Source organism: Arachis ipaensis, chromosome B4, assembly GCF_059453495.1.
Source record: "Arachis ipaensis isolate K30076 ecotype BB chromosome B4, ASM5945349v1, whole genome shotgun sequence".
Lineage (NCBI taxonomy): Eukaryota > Viridiplantae > Streptophyta > Magnoliopsida > Fabales > Fabaceae > Arachis > Arachis ipaensis.
This window is the reverse complement of record NC_142439.1, coordinates 91,442,577-91,464,553: the sequence shown is the minus strand read 5'-3', so window position 1 is coordinate 91,464,553 and position 21,977 is coordinate 91,442,577. Positions and strand designations below refer to the sequence as shown.

At 40.8% G+C, this 21,977-nt stretch overlaps 1 non-coding gene across 1 annotated transcript; it reads left to right on the top strand.

Moving 5' to 3' along the window:
* Positions 1–16,798: 16,798 nt before the first annotated feature.
* Positions 16,799–16,905, top strand: LOC148568347 (small nucleolar RNA R71). The gene has a single exon (XR_015881487.1). It is a non-coding gene; the product is annotated as a small nucleolar RNA R71 (small nucleolar RNA).
* Positions 16,906–21,977: the final 5,072 nt, after the last annotated feature.

The window sequence follows — 21,977 nt, the reverse complement described above, 5'->3', positions numbered from 1 at the left end:
ACCGATCCACATCCACCCATCATAAACCCCACCTACCTCACCATTCAAATTCAAAAAACTTTCCCTCCCAAACCCACCCATACATGGCCGAACCCAATCCCTCCCTCCACTCCTATATAAACCCATCTTCACTCCTTCATTTTCACACATCTTCAACACTACTTCACCCCCTTGGCCGAAACACTACCCCCTCCATCTCCTCTATTTCTTCTTCCTCTACTCTCTTCATTCTTGTTTTGCTCGAGGACGAGCAAACCTTCTAAGTTTGGTGTGGTAAAAACGTTGATTTTTGTTTTTCCATAACCATTTATGGCATCTAAGGCCGGAGAAACCTCTAGAAAGAGGAAAGGGAAGGCAAAAGCTTCCACCCCCGAGTCCTGAGAGATGGAGAGATTCATCTCAAAGGACCATCAAGACCACTTCTATGTAGTTGTGGCCAAGAAGAAAGTGATCCCCGCGGTCCCTTTCAAGCTCAAAAAGGGTGAATATCCGGAGATCCGACATGAGATTCAAAGAAGAGGTTGGGAATTTCTTACCAACCCCATTCAACAAGTCAGAATCTTAATGCTTCAAGAGTTCTATGCCAATGCATGGATCACCAAGAACCATGATCAAAGTGTGAACCCGGACCCTAAGAATTGGCTTACAATGTTTCAGGGGAAAAACTTAGATTTCAGTCCGAAAAATGTAAGGTTGGCATTCAACTTGCCAATGATGCAAGAAGATGCACACCCCTATACTAGAAGGGTCAATTTTGATCAAAGGTTGGACCAAGTCCTTATAGACATTTGTGAAGAGGGCACTCAATGGAAGAGAGATTCAAGAGGGAAGCCGGTTTAACTAAGAAGGCATGACCTCAAACCCGTGGCTAGGGGATGGTTAGAGTTCATCCAACGCTCGATCATTCCCACTAGCAACTGGTCTGAAGTTACTATAGACCGGGCCATCATGATCCATAGCATCATGATTGGAGAGGAAGTAGAAGTTCATGAGGTTATATCTCTAGAACTCTACAAGGTGGTGGACAAGTCCTCTACTTTGTCAAGGTTAGCCTTCCCTCATCTTATTTGTCACCTTTGCAATTCAGCTGGAATTGACATAGAGGAAGACACCTTCATTGATGAGGACAAGCCCATCAGTAAGAAAAAGATGGAGCAAACAAGAGATCCCACTCATGGACCTCAACAAGAGCATGAGGAAATTCCTCATCATGAAATCCCTGAGATACCTCAAGGGATGCATTTTCCTCCACAAAACTATTGGGAGCAAATCAACACCTCCCTAGGAGAATTAAGTTCCAAAATGGGACAACTAAGGGTGGAGCACCAAGAGCATTCTATCCTCCTCTATGAAATTAGAGAAGACCAAAGAGTTATGAGAGAGGAGCAACAAAGGCAAGGAAGAGATATTGAGGAGCTCAAGCACTCCATAAGATCTTCAAGAGGAAGAACAAGCCGCCATCACTAAGGTGGACCCGTTCTTTAATCTCCTTATTCTTTATTTTCTGTTTTACAAATGTTTATGCTTTATGTTTATTTATGTTTATGTCTTTATTACATGATCACTTGTGTCTAAGTGTCCATGCCTTAAAGCTATGAAAATGAATCTATCACCTTTCTTAAATGAAAAAATGTTTTTAATTGAAAAGGAAAAAGAAGTGCATGAATTTCGAATTTTAAAACAGTTTAATTATTTTGATGTGGTGGCAATACTTTTGTTTTCTGAATGAATGCTTGAACAGTGCATTTTTTTGAATTTGTTGATTCATGAATGTTAAAACTGTTGGCTCTTGAAAGAATGATGGAAAAGGAGAAATGTTATTGATAATCTGAAAAATCATAAAAATGATTCTTGAAGCAAGAAAAAGCACTGAAAAGCTTGCAGAAAAAGAAAAGAAAAAAAATTTGGCGAAAAAAAAGAAAGAAAAAGAAAAAGAAAGCAAAAAAAGCCAGTAGCCCTTTAAACCAAAAGGCAAGGGTAAAATAAAAAGGATCCAAAGCTTTGAGCATCAGTGGATAGGAGGGCCCACAGGAATAAATCCTGGCATAAGCGGCTAAACCAAGCTGTCCCTAACCATGTGCTTGTGGCGTGAAGGTGTGAAGTGAAAACTTGAGACTGAGCGGTTAAAGTCGTGATCCAAAAGCAAAAAGAGTGTGCTTAAGAGCTTTGGACACCTCTAATTGGGGACTCTAGCAAAGCTGAGTCACAATCTGAAAAGGTTCACCCAGTTATGTGTCTGTGGCATTTATGTATCCAGTGGTAATACTGGAAAACAAAATGTTTAGGATCATGGCCAAGACTCATAAAGAAGCTGTGTTCAAGAATCAACATACTTAACTAGGAGAATCAAGAACACTATCTGAATTCTGAGTTCCTATAGATGCCAATCATTCTGAACTTCGAAGGATAAAGTGAGATGCCAAAACTGTTCAGAAGCAAAAAGCTAAAAGCCCCCCTCATCTAGTTAAGTCTGATCTTCATAGATGTTTTTGGAATTCATTGTATATTCTATTCTTTTTATCCTATCTGATTTTCAGTTGCTTGGGGACAAGCAACAATTTAAGTTTGGTGTTGTGATGAGCGGATAATTTATACGCTTTTTGGCATTGTTTTTAGTATGTTTTTAGTATATTTTAATTAGTTTTTATTATATTTTTATTAGTTTTTAAATAAAAATCACATTTCTAGACTTTACTATGAGTTTGTGTGTTTTTCTGTGATTTCAGGTATTTTTTGGCTGAAATTGAGGGACCTGAGCAAAAATCTGATTCAGAGGCTGAAAAAGGACTGCAGATGCTGTTGGATTCTGACCTCCCTATACTCGAAGTGGATTTTCTAGAGTTATAGAAGCCGAATTGGCGCACTCTCGATTGCGTTGGAAAGTAGACATTCTAGGCTTTCCAGCAATATATAATAGTCCATACTTTGCCCGAGATTTGATGGCCCAAACCGGCGTTCAAAATCAGCATAGAAATTCTGGCGTCAAAACGCCAGAACTGGCATAAAAGCTGGAGTTAAACGCCCAAACTGGCACAAAAGCTGGCGTTTAACTCCAAGAAAAGTCTCTACACGTGAAAGCTTCAATACTCAGTCCAAGCACACACCAAGTGGGCCCGGAAGTGGATTCTGCATCATTTACTTATTTCTGTAAACCCTAGGCTACTAGTTTCTATAAATAGGACCTTTTACTATTGTATTTTCATCTTTGGATCATACTTTTCATCTTAGAACTTGTATGTTCACGCTTTGGGAGGCTGGCCTTTTGGCCATGCCTAGACCTTTTGTTCTTATGTATTTTTAACGGTAGAGTTTCTACACACCATAGATTAAGGTGTGGAGCTCTGCTGTTCTTCATGAATTAATGCAAAGTACTACTGTTTTTCTATTCAATTCACGCCTACTTCTTTTCTAAGATATACACTCGTTCTTCAACATGATGAATGTGATGATCCGTGACATTGCTCATCATTCTCACCTATGAACGCGTGCCTGACAACCACTTCCGTTCTACATGCAATCAAGCTTGAATGTGTATCTCTTGGGTTTCTAATCTAAGATTAGAACCTTCGTGGTATAGGCTAGAATTATTGGCAACCATTCCTGAGATTCCGAAAGTCTAAACCTTGTTTGTGGTATTTCGAGTAGGATCTGGAAAGGGATGACTGTGACGAGCTTCAAACTCACGAGTGTTGGGCGTGTGACAGACGCAAAAGGATCAATGGATCCTATTCCAACATGATCGAGAACCGACAGATGATTAGCTGTGCGGTGACAGCGCATTTGGACCATTTTCACCGAGAGGACGGGAAGTAGCCATTGACAACGGTGATGCCCAACATACAGCTTGCCATGGAAAGGAATATGAATGATTGGATGAAGGCAATAGGAAAGTAGAAGTTTAGGAGGAACAAAGCATCTCCATACGCTTATCTGAAATTCTCACCAATGAATTACATAAGTATCTCTATCATCTTTTATGTTTTATTCATATTTTAATTATCAATTCTCCATAACCATTTGAATCCGCCTGACTGAGATTTACAAGATGACCATAGCTTGCTTCAAGCTGACAGTCTCTGTGGGATCGACCCTTACTCACGTAAGGTTTATTACTTGGACGACCCAGTGCACTTGCTGGTTAGTTGTGCGGAGTTGTGATAAAGAGTTGAGATTACAATTGTGCATACCAAGTTGTTGGCGCCATTGATGATCACAATTTCGTGCACCATAATCCCTGAAAGAGACCTGACAAGGGTCCAAGAATGAGGATTACTAAAAATAACTTAGAAGGAACCGACGCAAGGAAGTCGGTCTCAAAATCAAAAAGTTATAAAAATAATCCCTAAAAGAGACCTGACAGGGGTCCAAGAAAGAGGATTACTAGAAATAACTTAGGAAAGACTGACATAAAGAAGTCGGCCTCCCCCAAACAAGTTACAAGAGTAATTCCTAAAATGAGACCCAACAAGATCCAAAAGAAAGGATTACTAGAAGTAACTAAAACGATGAAGTCGGCCTCCCAAAAACCTTAACGTTATAAAGGTAATTCCTAACGGAGACCTCACAAAGGTCCCAACGAATAGGATTACCAGAAATAACTTCAAGCCAACATAAGGAAGTCGACATACAAGTTCGGTCCAAGCAACTACAACCTCAGAGGAATCAAGCCACAAGCATAAAATACGAAGGCAATCTAAAGAGGTCAACAAAGCTCCAACATTCCAAAAAAAACCTAAAAGGTACCAAGACAGATGAAAACAGACAAGTTATAAAAAATATAAAGTTATAATAACAAGCTCAAGAGGCTACCAAAATCAGTCCCAAAAGCTTGGAAACCATTTTTTTTTCAAAATTAAGTTGCTAAATAAGCAACTAAGAAAGTGTCAACAGTCAACAACCATCATTTGCAAAATAAAGAGTTTAAAAGCCCACAAGCCGGGCTATCTACACAAAAATCTAGAAACATCATGGAAGATCTGAAGGCTTCTCGGTAGCATCAACACGGGGTGAAGGAGGGCGAGTCTGAAGAGGCACAGCATCTACTGTCCCGATTTAAGATCTGACAATCAGGTTCCGGTCCGGGATGACCAACCTCAGATGAAGGAGCTGAAGAAGTCGGCACAACAGAGGCTTTGGCGACAGGCACAGAAGGAGGTTCAACATCATCGTCATCAGGGACAATCTTGCCGTCCTTTACAACATTGTCCAGGCTGAAGAGAGTAAGGTCAAGCTCGGGGGCAAGACCCGAACTTGTTCCTTCAGGTTCTCATAAACAGCATTTACGCTACCCACAAGGTGACCCTGGAGCTCGGCATAGTCAGCACGGGCAGACTCCAACTCCTCCTTGAGACGCTGATAAACCACTATTTTATGGTTTATCTTGTACTCAATTGAGTGGTTTTTATCAACTCTTTACACACTTATTCATACTATTTGCATGTTTTACATTTTCCTTCCTGGTTTTGAGCTATGATTGAAAACATGCTTCTTTGATCTTATATTTGCTTATTATTAATTACCTTTATTTCCATTTGATGCCGTGATTAGTGTGTTGAGTAGTTTCAGATTTTCTAAGGCAGAATGACTTAAAAGATGGAAAAGGAAACGTACAAAAATGGAAGGAAAGTGCGAAACGGAGTTTTGAAGAAACTGGCATCCACGCGATCGCATGGACGACGCGATCGCGTGCCATGCGCGAAGAAGCAGCGACGCGGCCGCATGACTGACGCGGCCGCGCGACTTAAGCATAGCGCATTCGATGCGGACGCGTGACCGACGTGATCGCGCCACAAGGAAAACTCCAGATGACGCGACTGCGTGACCCACGCGGACGCGTGACAGAGGCCACGTATCAGAATTTACAGAATACGCCCCCAGCGATTTCTGAAACCCTCTTGGCCCAGATCCAGGTGCAGCACACATAGACTAGAGGCTATAAAGTGGGGGAATGCATCCATTCAAAGGGAGCTCGCATTTTTTACTACTTTCCATGATTTAGATTTAGTTTGAGAGAGGTTCTCTCCTCTCTCTCTTAGGATTAGGATTTAGGACTTCTCTTAGTTTTTAAGAGTGACTCTCGATCCAGGTTTTATGTTTCATGTTTTAAGCTTCCCTTTTCACTTTTATTTATTTATTCCAGCACTTGAGTTGATTATTTACTTTATGAATCATTCCATGTTACAGATTGTTATTTGAATTAATGACATTTGGGGTATTTCAGTTATTGATTACTTTCTCTTTAATTTGTGTTACCATTGTTTCCAATCTGAAGATATTCTATTCCAGCAATTTACTTTCTCCCTTTTTGGTCTTGGTTAAGAAATCAGTAACTCAACAGTTATTAAACTCAACATAATTGATAATCGTTATCTTCCTAATTGAACTGAACTTCAATAATCCCAACTTTTTCTTAGGAAATAAATAGGATTCGAAGGTCAAACTAATTAGTCCCTTGACTTTCCTTTACTTTAGTAAATGTTAACTAAGTGGAATTTAGATTCAACTTTCATCATTGCTGAGGGAGATAACCAAGTTGGACTTCCAATTCCTTTTACCTTGCCAGAAGTTTTCTTTACAGTATTTATTTATTTTAATTGCCATTTACTTTACTTGTCATTCAAATCACTTGCTTCTCACCTTCTAAACCCCGATTACAACCCTTATAGCCAATAATAAGAACATACTTCCTTGCAGTTCCTTGAGAAGACGACCCGACGTTTAAATACTCGGTTATCAATTTTAAAAGGGGTTTGTTACTTGTGACAACCAAAACGTTTATACGAAGGGATTTCTGTCGGTTTAGAGACTATATCTACAACGTGACTGTTTTTATGAAATTCTTTACTGGCAAAAATCCCAACGTCAGACGCATTACTACCTATAGGTCGTGACATAGCTCTCCTTGTGCCTCAATACTGTGTCTTCAGCCAACCTCAGAGAAGCTGCCAAAGCAATAGAACTAGCCTTTTCGCCCTCCAACTCCTTCTCCAGCTTGGTCACTTTCATTTGGAGCTCCTCCTTCAAACCCTTCATCCTGTCGAACTGCCGCTTAGCCTCCTCCATAAAGGCCTTGGTAGCATGAAGGGGAAGATCCTGGACAGTTCGGTATATGGCAGCCCCCATATGCGGCATCTTGATACTGCTCCGAGTAATAAAGTTCAAATAGCGAAGAAGAGAGACATCGTAAGTAGGGATGGTACCATAAGGACCGATCTGATGATCTACAAACTCAACCGCATCAAAGTCAGGAGCATCAAGATTAAAAGGCTCAGTTGTTTTTTGTTTTTTCAGAGGAGAAGCACCAGGGATAGCAGTAGAAGCCTGCAAAGGATCAACCAAACGAACCCGGGGAGTGGGGATCATCTTTCTCGGCCCAAGAGAGCTCGGCACGGAGGGCTTTGACTGAACTTGAGAAAACCCTTCCCCGGCCGCTATGGCCAAGATGTTCTGAGCTGCAGTAGCCTTCCTTGCCTTTTTAAAGGCCTTCATGGATTTATTATTTTTAATTATCTCTGCAAACAAACATCACAGCGAGAAACCAAGTTATGAATCAGAAAAGAAAAGAGATAAAACTCGACAAAATAAGCAAAAAACAAAAGAGAAATTGACCACTACCCAGCTCAGCTCGGAGAAGAAAGGGATTTCCCAGGAATTTCTTTGTATCAAGATGGGGAGGCTGTCCCAAATTCTCTTCCAACACAGTCACAAAGGCTTGTTCAGCCTCACCCAACATCTCCCACGTATATTTAGACACTATTACATTCTTTTGCCATTCCAAAGGAAAGGCGGGCTCATCATTCTCATCCAGAAAAAAGGGCCGAGCTCCTTCAACAGCTCGAACCCTGAAAAAGTAATTTTTGAAGTCGCGAAAAGATTCATCAAACATGGAAAAAATCTTCTTTCCTTGGGAAGCTCAAAAAGAAAACCAGGCGGCCTTCTTCTTAACCACCCCGGGCTTTGTCAAAACAAAGAGATAAAAGAAGAGGGACTGTGAAGCAGGAATATCTAGTTCATGACACAGCAACTGAAAGATTTTTATAAAACACGAAGAGTTGGGGTGAAGTTGGGATGGAGCTACATTACAAGACCACAAGAGGTTGGTTTCAAAAGGGGTAAAAGGAAGAGTAACATTCATCTGACTAAAAAAGAAGTTGTATGCGTAGAAAAAGGGGCGCTCTCCAGCAATTCGGGTAGAAAAACAAACCCTTTCCTCAGAAGTGGGAGACACAAGCTCATAGTTCTTTTCATCACTACCATTACTAAAAATCCTATGAAATTGCCTAAGCTGCTGACAAAACTCAGAATCAACCAATAAAACACATAGAAGAACCATGGAATCCACCCAATCAGCCATGCCCTCAGGGACTTGGGAAGATGTCTCAATAATATTTTTGCAAGAAGATATAAGGTCAACTAGTCCTACAACAAGAAAGAAGAAAATAGATTACTAACCCAAATATCTCGGACAAAGTCAAAATCAACTCACAGCAGAGCACAACTCAAGCATACAAACAAGTGTAAAGGAAAACCCCAAGACAAGATCCAGGGGCATCCTTTGGAGGCAGTAACAGAATAAGGGCTCAAGAAAAAACAAAAAAATCCATGAGATTAACATCCCAACAAAAAACTCTCAGCAAAGAAAAGCCCCTTTTCCAAAAAGCAACATCCCGAGAAGAAAAGAAAGTCATTACCCTAGAAAGCTACAAATCAAATAAAGTCGTCAAAATAACTACCTTCCAAATTCACAGTCTCAGCTTATCAGCAACCAAAACTACCAAGCAGCAAAACGTATCAAGAAGAAGTCATCAAAGACGCCACCTTTTTCAGAGAAATAGATCCCCCCAAACAAGCAAACGACAAAAAATCAAAACGAGCCACCAGAGAAATCGTTACTTTCTACAAATGTTCATAAGCAAAATTACTGTTCATATCCAAAGTCATCACAGTTACCAACATGGCAAAAAGACATCAAAGGAACAATCTTTTAAGGAAAGCAAAGGCCTCAGTGACAACATGCATCACAGCAAAATCAAAACTTTACCAAAAACCGAATGCAAGGCGACGAAGGAAGTAAAAAAGCGGAAAGAAGAACCAACCTGGAAAAAGTAGAAAGTTGCGACGAAGTTGAAAATAGAAGATGGAATCAGGAGTCGCCCTTTCACAATAAGGAAAGCACTAATAATCGCCAAGCAACGTCACAGGAAGAAAAGCAAAAACTGCAAACTTCAGGTGAAAACGGAAAGAGAGAAAGAAAAGGGAAGTTACGGAGAAGAGAAACCGTTTTTCCTGAGTGTGAAATTCAAAATAGAGAGGCTAAGAGAAATGGGTAAATTAAAAACCAATTAATGAGGATATTAAACCCTCGCATATTCCCAAGGCTAAGAGCGCTAAATGCAAAAGCGCGCGCTTCTAAGAAGAAGCAAAAGAAAACGTTCCACATCCAAAAGAAGACTCATCAAGGAGGAAATCGACAGAATGCTCGAGTTCGGCTTCACTAGAAAAAGGTCCGAAGTCCTAAAACTAAGACTCAACCTCAAAGGAAAGACCAAGCTCGAGCAGGGGCACTGTTCATACCCTGGGTCGAGCTGTCCGACCCGGGATGATTAACAACAAAGCGACTAACCTCTTCAGGTCAAACCATTCGACCTCTTCTCAAAGAGCTCGGCTAAATCACCAGGAAAGCCCAAAAAAGGGCCCAAATAGAGGAACACGACCCAAATCCAAAGGCAGCCCAAGCCTACAGAGAGAAGGGCGGTTCCCTTGAAAGATAAGCTGACCTCACCCAAAGATAAAGATAAGATAAAATAACTAACTTATCTTATCTAAAAAGGTCACTCCACGCCATTATAAATACACTGGAACACCCAAGTATAACTCATACTTTGATTCTACTAAAAACCTACTTAATACCCTTGCTAACTTAAGCATCGGAGTCCCTTGCAGGTACTACCACCCTCCGGTGACAAAGGATCAGCAGCATTGTCAGTCCAACAAGTCAGACGCACTAGCTCCGGCCGCCATCCACCAGCCGAACACGTCAGCTCCGACCAGCACAGAAGATCTCGTCCGAGATCGACCTACAGTTTCAGGTAACCCTCGGAATAGAAGTTGTATTGATGTTTTGGAGTTTAATGCAAGAAAGGAATAAGCTAATAGTGTGAATGAAAATCAAGCTATATAAAAGCCTTGGCTAGGGGTAAGAGTTGGACTTCCTATCATCATAATCTTCATCAATTGTGACCACAATTAGTTATTGCTTCACTTAGTTAACCTCTAGTGTGAGGAAAGTCAAGTGAGAGTAATCAATTTGGATTCACAAGTCCTAGTCTAACCCTAGGGAAGTCTAGCTTTAGTGACATGCAAATCAATTAGCAATCTCCAATTGATAATCAACAAAAGACATTGATGATTCAAGTGTCTCTAATACCTTAACCCCCAAGCCAAGAATGAAAAGTCTACTCCATAGCTAAAGTTGGCATTTTCTCAAACACTTGGAGAGCAAGGATGAGAGACATTGTAAAATTGAGAATAAACTTGCAATTAAAGATATCCACTACTGATGCATGGAAACTTGTCCTTTAACAAATCTCCCTCGGCAAGTATACCGAATTATCGTCAAGTAAAAACTCACAATAGAGTGAGGTCGAATCCCACAGGGATTGATTGGTCAAGCAACTTTAATTGGAAGAAGGTTCTAGTTGAGCTAAGCAGAAATTGGGTTGAGAATTGCAGGAAATTAAATGGCGGAAAAGTAAATTACAGAAAATAAATGACAGAAGGTAAATTGCAGAATCTTAAATGGGGAAGGGGAGTTTAGCATGAAAGTAAATAGCAGAAAGTAAAGAGAATAGGTAAGATCAGAAACGGGGAGTTCATTGGGCTTAGGAGATGTTGCATTCTCCGGATCAAGTTCATTTTCATCTCTTCCTCAATCAATGCATTCATTGATCTCCTTGGCAATCTTAAGTGATTGAATTCCAATTCCTTGGTAATTCAATCTCTCAAATCAGATCAATAGCCAATTCCTTGGTCTAATTGCTCATGAGAAGAGATGAAGTGTGGTCACTGATTATACCACATGTATTTCCAAATCAAAGTATTGGGAGAATTATATGTCACCATATCCGCCCAAACCCCAATTTGGTCCTACATGAGAAAGCAATTCTAGCATGATCTCTTCATTCCTCTTCCAAGGTTCAGAAGAGATCCAAGTATGAATAGCTTCTTTTCCAAGATAACTATTCAATTGGATGAAGATTGAAAGCTTTCTAGTAAAATCAAGAGAAAAGAGAGAAGAAGGATAATGAAAACTATTATTGATCCATCAAATTACAACAGAGCTCCATAACCCAATGAAAGGGGTTTAGTTGTTCACAGCTCTGGGAATGAAAAGCATAGATGGAGAGTACATTCTCAGAATTAAACTAAAAGTTGCAGAGAAAGTAAAATACAGAGAGTAATTCTAATAATGCCAAAAAGCTCTTCCCTTTTTCTAATTCAAAACTACCCCTATATATACTACTCTTCTGATCTTCTAGTTGGTTCTTCAAGTCTTGGATATGGGCCTTTGGATCTTGAGTTTTAAGCAGTTATCCTCTTCAGTGGGCTTAGCTTTACTTACAGAGAGAAAGTGTGAAGCAGGCAGGGACTTTATCTTAGGACGTTAGTGGCGTTAACGTTAAGTAAAAGTGTGGGTTCGAGAACGTTAGCGACAATCACCTTTTTCACTAACGTTCCTAACCCAGGGATGATCTACGTTAACTTCAACGTTAGTGGCACCAACGTGACTACTAACGTTGCCTCTTGGTCCTTCGCACACGTTATTGGGACTTACCTTTTCCAATAACGTTGAGAGTCCTCCCTTCCCCCTACATTAGAGTTCACATTAGTGTGGCTAACGTGACCTTTAACGTATGCTTGCCAAATCTTTGAGAACGTTAGTGACACTTACCTTTGTCACTAACGTTCCAAAACGCTCCTACTTCCCACATTAGAGTTCATGTTAACTAGGTTAACGTGGCTTCTAACGTGGTAGTGATAGCCATCTCCAACGTTAGTGACAAAGGTGAGTGTCACTAACGTTGGCTCATCATTCTTTCCTCCATGTTAGCTTCCACGTTAACTAAGTTAACGTGGGAGTTAACGTTGCTCATAGTGGCTCATTCCAACGTTAGTGACAAAGGTGGGTGTCACTAACATTGGCGATTCTTTGCTCCCTCCACGTTAGAGTCCACGTTAACTAAGTTAACGTGGCAACTAACGTGGCTCAAAATGGCTTAGTCCAATGTTAGTGACAAAGGTGAGTGTCACTAACGTTGGCCATTCTTTTGCTTCCCCACGTTAGAGTCCATGTTAATTGAGTTAACGTGGCTCTTAACGTGGCCAATATTAGCATGGTCCAACGTTAGTGACAAAGGTGAGTGTCACTAACATTGGCTTCCTTTTCTTCTTCCACGTTAATGTAGTTAACGTGGCAATTAACGTGGGCTATGATGGCTTCGAGGACATTATTGGCGATTACTTTTCTCATTAACGTTGCAAGCTAGCTCCCCTTCCACGTTAGAGGTCACGTTAGTTAGACTAACGTGGCTGCTAACGTGGTTCTTCCTTGCTTCCTTTGTCCTGAAATCAAGCAGTAGAGTGCATCAAAGTTCTAGTCCAAGTCATGAGACATGCATCATCCAATTTGTCATTTAATTCATGCATAATTCTCATGAAATCATGTAAAGTGCACAATGTTTGCTTGAATCAAGATGTAAGTGAAATTCTACCCAAAACTTGCTTATTTCCTAAGAAAGTGCATGAAACTACCCTAAAACCATAAAGAAAATGTCAGTGAAACTGGCCAAAATGCCCTAGCATCACAACACCAAACTTAAAAGCTTGCTTGTCCCTAAGCAAGTACTGGAACAAGAGAATGATGAATGGAATGCCAAGAGATATGAGTCATTATTGTGGAAGTCATGTCCTTGGTTTTATGGCGGTTTCATGCATAACAACTTAAGTTCATTCCTTCAATGGCTTTCAGACCTTTATCATGTCCTGGAATACTCACTTGATTGCACCCTATGAGACTTTTATTCATTGATCATTTTGTCTTTCCAAGGTTTATTTCTTCCTTAGGCTAAGTGTTCTGTGAGGGGGCGACTCTTTAAGATAAGCTTTCAGCCAACACTCCCGAACCAATTGGTTCAAGGTGCTAGGTGTTGAAGCACCCCTAAGGACTTACTCCCTCAAGTCTCTCTCCCCCATACATGCACACTACAGGCACATGGTTTGTTATTTTCTTCCCTTGAGGTCTTGGTGTCCAGCACCCCTTTGGGTTACTAAATGTTTTGTAGCAAGGTTGCTCTTGATAGTGGATTTTCAGTTGATAATCCCGGGTTAGTTAACCCAAGTTACCAAGTGATGAAGCACTCCTAAGAACTTATTCATCCAAGCAGATCCTTGGTATAAGAGCACCACAGACACATCCCTCAAGATTCAAGCCCTTGGTGCCTAGCCTTATTTTTTATTAACTTTTCTTTCTTTTTCAACTCTTATTCTTCTTTTCCTTTTTCTTATTAGGATCTTATTATTTAGCTAGTCTCATGGGGTGTGTTTCAAGCATATGATTTAGGACAGATAGTTGCATTCCCACCTTGTTGGTGAACCAACTTAGCTAAGTGATTACTTCACCACAAATCTAAGAACTTACTCCACAAATTGAACTCCACTCTGGTCTTTCATAACATCTCTTTTTATTTTGCTTAAAAAGGACAAGCATACAATAAGTAAGATAGAATTGAAAACAGGCAATTTGACTAGCAATCATAGACCTAAGCAAGGAGAATACTAAAAACAGAATTAAAAATTCTAAACTACCATGGAAGCATGTTCTATTTCATACATGATTTCCCTTATTTAAAACTTGAAAAAGATGGGACAATGAGGGAACTCCACCACCTTTTAATCATGGGGTTGCCCATGCTCTCCCTCTTGCTTGTCCTCTTTACGTCCACTTGTGCTTCCTTGTATCCTTGCTAGTCTGGCTCTTTTCCAGTCTTCAAGTGCCTTCCTTACTGATTCATGACTCTTCTCCACCCTTTCTTCTTTTAGAGCTTGATGATGCCATGAGTAAGAGTTGATGTGTGAAAGTGTTGAGGGGTTGTGGATAAATGGTGGAATTTGGTTAGGTTTGGATAGGATGTAGCTTGAAAAATTGTACTTCGAGAGTGAGAAGTTTGAAGAAATGGTTGCTGGAATGTGAAGGGAAGTACGGACTAGGAATCACTTATATAGGAAAGTGATGAGTGAATGAAAGGTGTGGATTGATGGGGTGGTTGTGTGATGGACGGATGGGGTTTAGCATGGGATGAGCACAAGGATCATCAACTTTATGATGGTGTTGGTTTAGTTTCCAAGCTTGTTCTTTTTCCAATGTTGCATGGCGAGAATTCCCAATGCAATCCCCTTGGAGACACGTGTACAATCCTCTCCTTTTGTGGTAGCTGAACCCTTCAACTGTCCCATCAATTCTCCTACAAAATAAAAGAAATGTGATTAAAAGAAAACTTGTGGAAAGTGGCAGCAAAATTAAAGAATAACTACTTTTTAAAGTTTTTGTTTCTAACTACTAAGTGCTGTTCATGAGTGCACACCAACTGACTAACTCAACATCCGTGTATGCAACATTGACAACACCAAACTTAGTTTGGTGCCATGTGGTGTAAAAGATTTGTTCAAAGCCCCTAAGAGTGACATGATATGGGTTACATTTATGTTCTCTTAGTGTGCCTTGAACACCAAACTTGTTCCTCACTATATGTTGCACAAAAGGATTCATTCAAGTGCATGTCAAGTTGAGTTGAAATCCCTGAACCTTGCTTTATTAACTACTTTTAAAAGCATGTAAAATATGGGTTGCCTCCCATGAAGCGCTTCTTTAGCGTCACTAGCTTGACGTTCTGCCTTTGTCATGGTGGTTGGTAATGCTTCAGATCTTTCCCTCTTGCAGTAAACCTATATCTATTGGCTTCATCAATGATCTCCACATGTTCTAGGGAGAGAACTTTGTTGATGGTCTCATATGATTCTGGTGGTTTGTGCTTCAATGCTTTTTTCTCCCGCCATTGCTCTGTCATGCTCTGCCCTTAGTTCCTTGCCTTCCTGACTTGCTTCTTGTGAGGGTTTGAAGACGTTGAAGGTTAGTTATTCGTCATGTATCCTCAGTATTAGCTCTCCTCGCTCCACATCTATGAGCGCTCTGGCTGTAGCTAAGAATGGTCTTCCCAATATGATTGGGTGAAGGTGACTTTCTTCCATTTCCAGTATGACAAAGTCTGTGGGAAGGAAGTAGTTCCCAACCTTCACCAGCACGTTTTCAACCACTCCAATTGCTTGTTTTTGAGTTTTGTCCGCCAGCCTGATGACTACGTCTATGGGCATCAGCTCATTGATTTGCAGCCTCTTCATAAGGGATAAAGGCATTAAGTTGATGCTTGCTCCCAGATCACATAGTCCTTTGTCAAACATTGTTTCTCCTATAGCACAGGGGATGTGAAAACTCTCTGGGTCCTTCCTTTTTGTAGGCAGCTCTGGTTGAATGAGAGCACTGCACTCCTTGTTCATCACTATGGTTTGTCCTCCTTTGAGTGAGCTTTTCCTGGTCAGCAGCTCCTTCATATACTTGATGTATGAGGGCATTTGTTTGAGAGCCTTGATGAATAGTATGTTCACATGGAGGGATGCAAATATGTCAAGAAACCTTGAGTATATTCTCTTCTCTACACCACCATTTAGTAATTGGGGAAAGGGTGCATAGAGCCTCAGCAACTCTTTCTGCATAATTGTGGTTTCCTGAGGATTCTCTTCCTGCTTTCCTGCTGATGAATCTTCAGATTGTTCTGATGGTTTGTTCAGCTCTTCCTCAGTCTCCTTATCACTTAAAGTAACCATCTTGCAATCTTCCCATCTAACTTTCTTTGCTTCACCTCTTGGATTTTTCTCTGTGTCACTTGGGAAGCTATCAGTAGGTTTGGGAATCTTCTCAGACAGGTATCCCACTTGAAATTCTAGCTTCTTGATGGTGTCTCCCTGATTCTTGATATTGGCTCGCACCTCCTCTTTGAACACCTTGTTATCTTGAATCTCCTTGCATATGCCTTCAAGTAGAGTCTCAATCCTTGATGGTCTTTCTTCCGATGATGGAGAGTTGATATTGGAGGGATGAGAAGGGTTATTTTGGTTTTGGTAATGATATGGAGAGGTGTTGTTAGGGTGGTATTGATATGATCTCTGTGTGGAATGTTGGTGAGCTGTATTGTTGTTGGGGTTGCGATGTCTCTGATCTTGGCCTTGATCTTGTTGATTTTCCCACCCAAAGTTTGGGTGGTTCCTCCAACCAGGATTATATGTTTTGGAGTATGGGTTATGGTGCTGCCTGGGTGAATTCCCAATGTAGTTGGCTTGTTCCTGATCACCCTCTGCTTCTTCACTTACTCCTTCTTGGGTTGCTGCTGAAGTGGTGATTGCTGCTACTTGATTCCTCTCCATCTTCTTCGTGAAGTTAGCTAATTGCTTGGTAATCATCTTGTTTTGAGCTAGCAGTGCATCCACATTGTTTAACTCCATCACTCCTCTAGTGTTGCCTCTTTCAGAAGCATAGAAGTAGTCATTCTCTGCTACAGTCTCAATGACATCTATGGCTTCTTCAATAGTCTTCTTCTTGTTCAGAGATCCCCTAGATGAGTGGTCTACTGCCTTCTTTGATTCATATGAAAGACCTTCATAGAAAATGTGCAACTGTACCCATTCATTGAACATATCTGGCGGGCATCTTCTTGTCAGGTCCTTAAACCTCTCCCATGCTTCATATAGAGTCTCACCATCTTGCTGCCTAAAGGTTTGTACCTCAGCTCTCAACCTGTTGATCCGTTGAGGAGGATAGAATCTTGCCATGAACTTGTTCACCACATCTTCCCAGGTTGCTAAACTCTCCTTTGGAAAGGATTCCAGCCATTTAGATGCTTTATCCTTGAGCGAGAAGGGAAACAGAAGTAGTCTATAGGTGTCAGGATGAACACCATCCAACTTCACAGTATCGCATATCCTCAGGAAGGTGGTTAGATATTGATTGGGGTCTTCTAGGACACTTCCTCCGAATGAACAATTGTTCTGAACAAGGGTGATGAGCTGTGGCTTTAGTTCAAAGTTGTTGGCATGTATGGTTGGCCTTTGGATGCTACTCCCACAGTTTCCTGGGTTTGGGTTGATGTAAGAACCCAGAACTCTTCTCTCTTGCCTAGCCTGATGCGCTGGACCTTCTCTGCCATGGTTGTGAGCCTTTTCTTCATGATGGTTTTCCATATTCTCATCCACCAATTTAATCATTGTAGATACAAAATCAATCCCCGGCAACGGCGCCATAAACTTAATGCACGGAAACTTGTCCTTTAACAAATCTCCCTCGGCAAGTATACTGAATTGTCGTCAAGTAAAAACTCACAATAGAGTGAGGTCGAATCCCACAGGGATTGATTGGTCAAGCAACTTTAATTGGAAGAAGGTTCTAGTTGAGCTAAGCAGAAATTGGGTTGAGAATTGCAGGAAATTAAATGGCGGGAAAGTAAATTGTAGAAAATAAATGACGGAAGGTAAATTGTAAAATCTTAAATGGGGAAGGGGAGTTTAGCATGAAAGTAAATAGCAGAAATTAAAGAGAATGGGTAAGATCAGAAATGGGGAGTTCATTGGGCTTAGGAGATGTTGCATTCTCTGGATCAAGTTTATTTTCATCTCTTCCTCAATCAATGCATTCATTGATCTTCTTGGCAATCTTAAGTGATTGAATTCCAATTCCTTGGTAATTCAATCTCTCAAATCAGATCAATAGCCAATTCCTTGGTCTAATTGCTCATGAAAAAAGATGAAGTGTGGTCACTGATTATACCACATGTATTTCCAAATCAAAGTATTGGGAGAATTATATGTCACCATATCCGCCCAAACCCCAATTTGGTCCAACATGAGAAAGCAATTCTAGCATGATCTCTTCATTCCTCTTCCAAGGTCCAGAAGAGATCCAAGTATGAATAGCTTCTTTTCCAAGATAACTACTCAATTGGATGAAGATTGAAAGCTTTCTAGTAAAATCAAGAGAAAAGAGAGAAGAAGGATAATGAAAACTATTATTGATCCATCAAATTACAACAGAGCTCCATAACCCAATGAAAAGGGTTTAGTTGTTCATAGCTCTGGGAATGAAAAGCATAGATGGAGAGTACATTCTCAGAATTAAACTAAAAGTTGCAGAGAAAGTAAAATACAGAGAGTAATTCTAATAATGCCAAAAAGCTCTTCCCTTTTTCTAAATCAAAACTACCCCTATATATACTACTCTTCTGATCTTCTAGTTGGTTCTTCAAGTCTTGGATATGGGACTTTGGATCTTGAGTTTGAAGCAGTTATCCTCTTTAGTGGGCTTAGCTTTACTTACAGAGAGAAAGTGTGAAGCAGGCAGAGACTTTAGCTTAGGACGTTAGTGGCGTTAACGTTAAGTGAAAGTGTGGGTTTGAGAACGTTAGTGACAATCACCTTTTTCACTAATGTTCCTAACCCAAGGATGATCTACGTTAACTTCAACGTTAGTGGCACCAATGACCACTAACGTTGCCTCTTGGTCCTTTACACACGTTATTGGGACTTACCTTTTCCAATAACGTTGAGAGTCCTCCCTTCCCCCTACGTTAGAGTTCACATTAGTGTGGCTAATGTGACCTTTAACGTAGGCTTGCCAAATCTTCGAGAACGTTAGTGACACTTACCTTTGTCACTAACGTTCTAAAACGCCCCTACTTCCCACGTTAGAGTTCACGTTAACTAGGTTAACGTGGCTTCTAACGTGGTAGTAATAGCCATCTCCAACGTTAGTGACAAAGGTGAGTGTCACTAACGTTGGTACATCATTCTTTTCTCCACGTTAGCTTCTACGTTAACTAAGTTAACGTGGGAGTTAACGTTGCTCATAGTGGCTCATTCCAACGTTAGTGACAAAGGTGGGTGTCACTAACGTTGGCGATTCTTTGCTCCCTCCACGTTAGAGTCCACGTTAACTAAGTTAACATGGCAACTAACGTGGCTCAAAGTGGCTAAGTCCAACGTTAGTGACAAAGGTGAGTGTCACTAATGTTGGCCATTCTTTTGCTTTCCCACGTTAGAGTCCACGTTAATTGAGTTAACGTGGCTCTTAACGTGGCCAATAGGAGCATGGTCCAACGTTAGTGACAAAGGTGAGTGTCACTAACGTTGGCTTCCTTTTCTTCTTCCACGTTAACTACCACGTTAATGTAGTTAACGTGGCAATTAACGTGGGCTATGATGGCTTCGAGGACATTATTGGCGATTACTTTTCTCATTAACGTTGCAAGCTAGCTCCCCTTCCACGTTAGAGGTCACATTAGTTAGACTAACGTGGCTGCTAACATGGTTCTTCCTTGCTTCCTTTGTCCTGAAATCAAGCAGTAGAGTGCATCAAAGTTCTAGTCCAAGTCATGAGACATGCATCATCCAATTTGTCATTTAATTCATGCATAATTCTCATGAAATCATGTAAAGTGCAAAATGTTTGCTTGAATCAAGATGTAAGTGAAATTCTATCCAAAACTTGCTTATTTCCTAAGAAAGTGCATGAAACTACCCTAAAACCATAAAGAAAAGGTCAGTGAAACTGGCCAAAATGCCCTGGCATCAACTACAAGAGATTAACAACAATCAAACAATTGACAAGTAGGAACATGAGTTACCTCAATGCATTAATGAAAATAGAATTAATAACATCCAAAAGTTAAGATCCACAAGTAACTTGAACAACAAGAACTAAATTGAGAGTAGGAGAATTTAGATCCACAACTTGAAACAATGTAGAAGTGAATTAACAATAGATCTCACCAATGAATCTAAGAGAATTCCAAATTGAGATGCAAAACCCTAGAGAGAAGCTAGAGTTTCTCTCTCTACAAAATGTAACTTCCAAAACTAACTAGAAAATATCTAAAAATGAGTGAATCAATTAGAGTCCCTTCATCCCTTGGTCTTCCTATGGGTTTTGGCGCCAGAATTAGTTCCAATTGGGCCCCATAGCTCCTGTGAAATTGCTAAGCATGTTTTCACTAAAATAAAATCACTTGCTAGTACCGACGCGTACGCGTACAGCACGCGTGCGAATCCCTGGGGTTTTACAATCCACGCGCATGCACAAAGCACGCGTGCGCGTCCATGAGGTTCTGGGCCAGCCATGTGAATGCGCCGGCTTCTAGCTTGGCTTCTTCGCGCCGATCCTGGTAGCGCGCATCCACGCGTACGCGCAAGGCACGCGTACGCGTCGCTGCTCAAACTCCAAATCTCCAATTTCCATGCTCCTTCCATTCATGCATGCTTCCTTCCTCTCTTCTAGGCCATCCTTGCCCTAAAAACTCTGAAATCACTTAACACACAGATCACGGTATCGAATGGTAATAGGAGAGGATTCAAATATGGCATATTTAGTGTGAAAGAGGCATGTTTTCATCCATGAAGCAAAATCAGGAAGGAAACACAAAACCATGCATTTTCTATGAATAAGTGTGAAATAATATTGATAAAATCCTCAAAATCCATACAAGATAAACCCTAAAAAGGGGTTTAGCAATGGTCCCGAGAAGCCAGAGGCATTCCAAAACACCAACAACTCATATCAAATCCTAGAATTTACACTAAACCAGAAATACGATGACTATAACAAAGGATTTTAGTCTAACCTTTCGTTTGTTATTCTCTGTAAACCTCCAAATCACCAAGTAGAACAAACCTCAATGCCTCCTTCACCAGCATAAGGGATCTCTCAGAAATAAATACAAATAAGACAAACAATAAAAATACAGATATAGACAGCAGATACAGCAAATAGATCAGGTAGCAGTTAAATACAGATAAGCAAATAGGCAAGCCAAAACAAATGCATACTAAAAAAAAACCTACAAGTGCATATGATGCATGTCTACCCTAAGAACGATGAGTCTCATCTGTCGATTATATAGCAAAAACCCAACATATCCGGTAGCTAACCCGAACATTGTCTCTCTATTGCAGATTAACATCTCAGCACATTAGCTGGCCATTAGAGGGAGAGTGCCTTGTCACCATCAGCAGGAATACGTGCCCTGTCACCAAAAGGAGGGAATATGTACCTATCTACGGGTGGCAAGCAGGGAATCCCTGATGCCAGGGCATCTTAGCCTAGTTTCACTAGCCTTTTTCTTTGTTTTTGATAGGTTTTATGCACTTTCTTGAGTCATAAGTAAGCCATTAGGGTAGAAATTCATGTATGCATATGTTCATTCAACCCTGAGTATTTTAATGTAATTTCATGATGATATATGCTATGATTACTTGTATGCTAAGAATGATAAGAAATCTTATGATTTTAGCAAAGCTTTGATGCATTCATTGGTTGATGATAGGTGAAGGAAAGCATGGAAGAAGGTTGAAGAAGGAAGCTGTAAAGGATCAAGAGGAAGCAACGTTGGTGGCCAAGTTTGACCACCAACATTACCTCAAACGTTGGAAGAGAAACAGAGCTCTTCTCTGTAACATGGGTGATGCTCACGTTGGAGGTGGCGTTGGGATCCAACGTTAACCCCAACGTTGTGAGAAAATGATCAATTCTGGGGCTGAAAACTTTTTGAATGGCGCGTACGCGTCCTTGACGCATACGCGTGAAAAAGCATTTTTTAACATCCGCGCGGAAGCATGCAGCACGCGTAGACGTCATTGAGTGATTTTGACCCATTTGTGCGGAAGCGCACGGTACGCGTACGCACCACAAACTAACGTTGGGGGTCCAACGTTGCCTCAAACGCTACCCCCAGCGTCCGCATTGCTCAGCCCAGAATTGAGATTGGAAAATTTTGAATCGACGCGCACGTGTCAGTGACGCGTACGCGTCGATGGAAAAAACAGCA